Source organism: Rhinolophus ferrumequinum, chromosome 15 (genome assembly GCF_004115265.2).
Source record: "Rhinolophus ferrumequinum isolate MPI-CBG mRhiFer1 chromosome 15, mRhiFer1_v1.p, whole genome shotgun sequence".
NCBI classification, from domain to species: domain Eukaryota; kingdom Metazoa; phylum Chordata; class Mammalia; order Chiroptera; family Rhinolophidae; genus Rhinolophus; species Rhinolophus ferrumequinum.
In genome coordinates this window covers 1,733,949-1,741,281 of record NC_046298.1, presented here as the reverse complement: position 1 = coordinate 1,741,281, position 7,333 = coordinate 1,733,949, and positions in this window count along the sequence as shown.

Genomic DNA, 7,333 nt, shown 5'->3' with positions numbered 1-7,333 from the left:
ACATACTATGTCTTATTCAATTCCTTCTTCTAGCACAAATGAGTGAATTTATCAAGATTGCAGGATACAGAAAGCAGCCATATTTCTGTATATTAGCAATGCAGAATTGGAATTCAAAATTTACAAAATAGTACATTTATCATAGTACAAAAAATGAAATACTTAGGTATAAATCTAACAAAATGTATGGCATCTCTATGCTGAAAATTATAAAGCACTCCTGAAAGAAATCAACAAAGTCCTAAATAAGTGGAGAGATATCTATGATTATGGATACGAAGATTCAATATTGTTAAGATGTTTATTCTTAATTGACCACAATCCTATTAAAAATTCTAGCAGGCTTTTTTTTTGTAGATACTGACATGTTGTTTTTAAAATGTCTATGGAAAGGCAAAGGAATCAGGAGAGCCAAAATAATTTGGAAAAGAAGAGCAAAGTTGGAAGACTCATGCTACCTGTTTACTATACATTTTACTATAAAGCTCAGTAATCAAAACGACATGTTATGGGTAAAATAGTAGTCACATAGATCAATAGATAGAATAGAGAAGAAAAAGATTCACATAATGACTTTGACAAAGTTATGAAGGAAATTCAATGGAGAAAGGATAATCTTTTCAAGAAATTGTGTTCAAACAATTGGACATACCTATTCAAAGAGGTGAATGTTGACCCAGACCATACATCTTATACCAAAAAAAAAAAAATGAATCATAGAACTGAATGTAAAATGTACAGCTATAAAAAAACAAAAACTCCTATAAGAAACCATATGAGAATATCTTTGTGATCTTGTATTTTTAGATGTGACACTGAAAGCGTGATCCACTCAATAGGAAAAAGACAAATTGGACTTCATCAAAATTAAAAGCTATTGCTCTGGAAAAGACACTGTTAAGAAAATGGAAAAATCAAACACAGGCTTGGAGAAAATATCTACAAGTCACATTTGTGACAAAGGGTTTGTGTCCAGCATATATAACTGACTTTTAAAATTTAAGTATAAGATAACAAATAGTTCAATTTTTAAAATGAGCAAAAGATCTAAATAGGAAGATATATAGGAAGCTATACCGATGGGAAATAAACATATGTAAAGACTCCAACACCACTAGTCATTAGGGAAATGCCAATTTGAATTGCAATGAGATATCACTACTCTCCTATTAGAATGGCTAAAATAAAAAGTCTGACCATGTCAGCATCCATGGATGCAGGGAAATTGGTACTTTAATGCATTGCTCATTGGACTGCCAAATGTTACCACACTCTGGAAAACAGTTTGGCAGTTCCTTATAAAGTCACCCCTACCCAGTAATTCCACTCCGAGGTAAATGATGTTCACACTCAAAGCTTTACACACATTTTCATAGCAGCTCTACTTATAACAACGCAACCTGGAAACAACACAGATGTTCTCAGGCTGGTGAATAGATAAACTGTGGTACTTCCATGCAATGGGACACTACTTAGCGATCAAAAGGAACAAACCATCTAAAATACAAAATGTGGTGACTCATGAATGCATTTTGCCAAGTGGAGAAGCCAGAATCCAGAGGTCCCACGGTGTGTGATGCCACTGACGATATTTTGGAAATACTCAGGCGTAGGGTGTTTGTGGGGGGGAGTAACTCCACAGAGTCTTCATGAGAGAATTTGTGGGGGATGAAATATATCATGACTGTGGTGGTGGATGCTCGATTAGTTATTCGGTGAAATTCAAGGAACTGGACATCACTGAGTGTAAATTAAAACAAGATATGGGGGAAATAAAAAATGGAATACAAACTATAACAAATGAACCTGACTGTGTTACAGATGGGTGATCTAAGCACACAAAGGAAATGGAAAAGAAAAAAACGAACCTAAATTACTTTGTAAAATACTGACTATTTTGCTGGATAACGTAAAGACAAAAAGAACTGTACCCGAATGCTATACTCCAGGCAGTAAAATAGTTTCTTGTGGGGCTGTGGGTTAACCATTCTGAAATTACGTTATGTGTAAAGAAGAGCTGACTCACTGAGTATATGTTAGATCGTAAGAGCCAGATTTCTCCCTGTTAGAAAAAGACGTCATAAATAAGAAAAGGGGAAAGGTTGGATGAACCTGGTGGTGCTGGATCAGAAACAGACAGAGGAGATGCATGAATGTACAGATAGACACAGACATAAATGCATCATGTGTTCCCAGCTTCTGTTTTCTGAGACGGCCGAGAAGCAATGAAACCTCAGTAACGCTGGGCACACACAGTGCCCTCAACGTGTCTTCTAAGTACCCATCTTCAGTAGGAGGAGCCAGGGCTGCTTTCCAAGTGATTGATTCCAGGGCTGGCCCAGGGACCATACAAGACGAGCCTGATACGTCTTAGTGCCAGAAAGAAACTGCGTAGAGAAGATTGGGGCCTGTTGAAAGGGTACACAGCCGACCTGGACGGGTTCCCCAGGGCCAAAGCGGGAGCAGTTTGAGCAACAAAATGAAAAGTGACAGCACTGAGCTTTCACCCAGTAAAATGCATGTCTGCAAGTCTGTGTTGGTGTAAGTAAGCAAGCGGGAGAACAAATAAGAGGGGAAGGAGAACATCTCTTCTTTACAGAAGAATCCCAGTTCTTCTACTAAATGTATAATAAAAGACATGAGGGAAATTGAAGGTCACGTGAGAACGGCACAGCAATCACTGTTGCAGACAAGATCCACTGACAGGCGCTAAAATTATTAATACGTGGGCAGAAGTCTGAGCAGATGCGGAATATTTGCATGGTCTCGACTTGCAATTGTGGAGAAACCTGGTGGGCACCACCCCCACAGAGTGGTGAGGATTCAGTCTGCACAGGTGCCTGCTGGGCCGCCCCCTATCCCTTTCTGAAAGGGAGGGTCTCCCTCACAGCGCGGTGGGCAGGGGGTTGTCTAAGCCTTCCGTGGTTGTCCAGTTACAGGCCTCTGGGCTAAGAGGAGCTCCAGGAACCTGAAAGCAAAGTCTCGTGTCACGAAGGGCACTGGAGCAGGACACTGAGGACGCGCAGGGCCGTCCTGGGGGCCTCCAGAGCTGGCGTTGATACGTCTGCTTGTCCTCCTTCCAGACACCAGTGACCCCTTGAAGTGAGGCGTGGCCACAGGCTGCGCTGTGACCCGACAGTGAACACAGCTGCGCTGTGGCTCTGAGTGGAAGTGTCCACCACCCCTGGGAGCCTCTGCGGTGCTGCCTTTCTTGCCGCGGTGACTGACATGTTCCAGAAGGTGGCGGCTTCGCCAGCCAGGATCCCAAGAAAGGATCACGCCAGCAGAGTCCTTGCTGACCTCAGATTGGCAGGTAGTTAGACCGAGAAGTAAGCAGTGTTTGGGATTGGGCGGGCTTGTTACCACAGAGTGACCTAGCCCAGGGTGACGGAGCTCACTGGACAAAGTGACAGTGGGCACCAGGCGGGGAAAGCAGACCTGGACATGTCATCTGGCTATGCTGGCTGGGGAGCCATTGCTCAGGCACTTCAGTGGCCCCTCCCTTTGCTGGGCTGGGACGGGCTTGGCTGGACAAAGCCCGGGAGAAGGTAAGAGTCAGGCCTGGGTGTGTGGAAGGTGGGCCAGGCTTTTCATGCCACCAACATTTTGATTTTAAATTCTCCGTCCTCAAGATGCCTGAATGGCCATCACAGCTTCCCACTCCATCAGGAAAACGAGGGGCTGCAGCAAACCTGCACCTGAGGAAACACATGGGGCCGGGCCAGGGCTGGGGTGCTCCTCACGGCTGCAGGGCTCCCTCTGCCCTTGCACGTTGTGTCTTTTGAGCAGCCCTGGACCCAGAACGCAGAGACCTGGCTCGAGGGCCCGCTGTCCACAGTCACCAGGAATCACTGCTCCTGGGGCCTCAGTCCTGCTGCCTTTTGGAACTGGGGTAGATGAAGGAGGCGTTTCAAATTCATTTTGTTGTTGTTGTTCAGGAGTCCTTCCCCCAAAATGAAAACGTAAAACAGAATGGCTGCGAACCTGCTTCCGCTACCGGGGCCCATCCCCCAAGACCAGTGACCCTACATTTTCTCCAAGGAGCCCCCAGGATACCAGGATGGTTTGGAAAGTCCTCAGCTCATGGAGCTCACGCAGGCACTGGCTTTGCAGGACGGCAGGAGCACATTGTGCCTGTCAGGAGTGAGGCAGCCCGACCTGGACAGGAGCTGCTGGGAGGGACTCCGCTGGCCTCCTGGCCCAGAGCCCACAGCATCCCTTCCGCGGCTCACTCCAGACGGAGATGCTCCCCTTGACTGAGCCAGAAAGAGCAAAAGAGACTCAGAAAGAGTCATTTTGTGGACAAAATGCTTTCGTGCCCTACACATCCATGCCTGGGCCCCCAGGGCACCCAGAGATGGGCCCCCTGCATTTGGGGGAAGCTGGTGTGTTAGAGTCAGGCTTCTCTGGGTCAGAGTCCTACGTCTGCTGTGACCTTGGAGGGAACAGTGCATCTTCTCATCTGTAAAGTGGAGTTCCGACAGTGGCAGCCAGTGGCCGCAGACCTGTGAGAAGGAGGAGCTCATGCAGGTGAAGACCTGAGCCGGGCGCCAGGCACGGGGAGCGCAGCTGTGGTCGGCAGGGGCGTCTCCGTGGCCACCGTCCCCACACCTGACCACATGGGGTCGTGTCACTTCCTTCCTCCACAAGACACTTTGAACAACCTGTTCCCAGTCACAGCCCCCGCGCCCTACGGTCCCGGTGCAGGACCGGTGCAGAAGAGGACATTGGTAAGCATGTGGTGGGCAGGAGACATCTGGCTGACCTGTGATTTCCAAGGTCTTGTGCACCAGTCAGGACCGACGGCTTCCCAGCGTGGCCGCACCAGCAACCTCCTGATGATAGCAGGCTGCATCCCCGTGGTCGTGTGCACGGCCCCCCAGGTAGTTCCGGAGTGACCAGGGTGACACCAGCACCATCCAAACAAAAGCAAGGTCTTTATCAACACCATCAGTTGGTCTGCCCTGGTCCCCACACCTGCCGTTGTCTGCGTCGGGGTATAGGCGTAAGCCAGGACTGGTGTCCCGGTGTGGCCCTGAAGGAGTTAAGTGAGATAAAGAATATTATCAATATTGTATCAGTCACAGATGAGAAGCTACATACCGGGATCAGTGTAATTCAGTCATTGGTTTATGGACACCGAGTCCTCCGGGGACTGTCACAAATCCACTTGATGTTCCTGAGTGTGAGATTTAGCATTTGGATCTTTGATTTAGCTGAGAGATGTGTAAAAACTCATGCAGTCAGACAACTCCCTACAGGCGATTCATCTGTGTTGGCTTTTACGTAACAGTTATTCCCATCAAGTGCCAGCAGTAACTTAAGCTCCAGAGCTTGCCTCTGAATTCTCATTGCTGACACGCCGGAACGTGGAGGGACAGTGGCAGAGGCAAGAGTCCCCCTGGGAGAGTGGAGCCTTCGCGCTCCCTTGTTTCTTCGGATGGGAGGCACCAGCCCGGGGTTGCGTCTGGAGAAGGATGCAGCCCGTGGCTTGCATGCCTCGGGTCCTGCGTGAGGTCCTGATTTCCTGATGCAGAGTGCGGGCTGGGGTGGGGGATCCAGGAGCCCCTGGGGAGGTGTAGTTGGGAGTGTTGGGGGGGGGCTCAGGCTCCACAGCCACTCCCTGCTCCCTGGCTAGCTCAGCAGCGGGGGACAGGGAGTCTGAGGACATGTATCGGATTGTTTAACCCTGGTGGGACACATAACTGCGGTTGGTGGCTCGATGGACAGTGGTCTCGGTTTCCTCCTCCAGGACTTGTGCTGTCCCCCCCAGCCGCCTCGATCCAGCTCTGAGTCTCTCTTTGATATCTCACCATTTGTACCAAAAGTAGTGGGAGGGGGAGAAGGCAGAGTGTTGTATCATCTCAGTGCCTCCAGTGAGAATACACATGCACGTGGAAGGTTCTGTGCAGTTTTGGAGATAAAGGAGTGCAGTGGTGTGTGCCTGTGAGCGGGCTTCCGACGTGATGGGTATTACCTGACGGGGTGTTAGCCGGGCGGCTGGGCGTCAGCCCGGGAGCAGCAAGCCTTCCAGGAGTGGAGGTGTGGTCTGCCCAGCGAACTTGTGAGGAAGCCTTGCTTACCATCCTCACTTTGTAAAAGAGGAAGCAGGGCACAGACTGATTGTAGCTGGTCAAGCTGTGTCGACTGACGCCGGAGGCCATGCTGTCAGCCGGTGTGCGAGCCGCCTTCTTTTCATGTCGGTGAATGACGCCATCTTCCGCTTGCTTATGGGGACATTTTCAGGTTGGTGGGGGGGGCAGCCCCACCCAGCCCTCAGGCATTTCACCAGCCTCTGAGGCAATGATTTGCAGGCAGAATAGCTGTGGTCACAGGTGCTGCCAAAGGGCACGCAGACGCCCACTGGGAGGGCTGCTGTCTCCAGAAGTGGGTTGCACTCCAGGGGCAGGAGCACAGACCCTGTGGGGCTGTCCCTGAGCGGGGAGGTTGGCACACGGACCACAGCAGCATGGGCTCTTTCTGGACGGCCTAGGAGTGATGCTGCCCTGCCGAGCTCCAGGTGCAGGTGCTCTCCCAAGGTGAGTGCTGCTTCCAGAAGCTGGAACTGAAGGAATGACGCAGGACGCAGGATGGAAAGAGAAAGAGCTGGAAAACGCGAGCAGTTGAAGGGCTGCTGGACAGAGCGCAGGTCTGCTCCTCGTGCCTCGGCTGGGAGGTCTGATAGTGCCAGAAGCACGGATCAGACAGGAGAGGTGGGAGGGAGTTTCTGGGGAGAGAGCGGATAAAGATTTATGATGAAAGACATGAACCCTCCGAATCAAGCGTGAGAATGAACCCCAGGCAGGATCCAAAAAAGTAAGTCCTCAGGGGGCTACATCACAGCTACCAAAGGACAAATAAAAGTGCGGGGAGGGAGAGAAAGAACTAGTTCAGGTCAAAGGGCATTTACTGAAGAGACACCAGGGCTCCTTAGAGATTCCCCAGCCTCGCCCGGCAGCCCCTCTGCCCGCACTGGACCGTGTGGCCTATGGCTGCTTCCTGCCCTGTCCTGGGACTTGAGGACTTGCATTGCTCAGAAGCCAACACCTAGAGGGGCAGGTGGGACTGAGTGCCAGCAGGAAAGCCTCCCTGCAGGGAGGAGGGTGGAGAGGGGCAGGGACTCAGCCATAGTGGAGGGGCCCTGGGCATTTGGGAGGGGAGCTATGGAAGGTTCTGGGCAGGAAGCCCCCCTTTCCTGTCACACTCCCATGAGGGGAGAAGGCGTGTAAAGCCCCTGGCACACGAAGTGCTCACTCCGGCCGAGAGTGAGTGTTTATTGAGCACATACTATGCGCCAGCAGTCCGCGTGAGCTGTGCAGTCTATCCTCCCCAC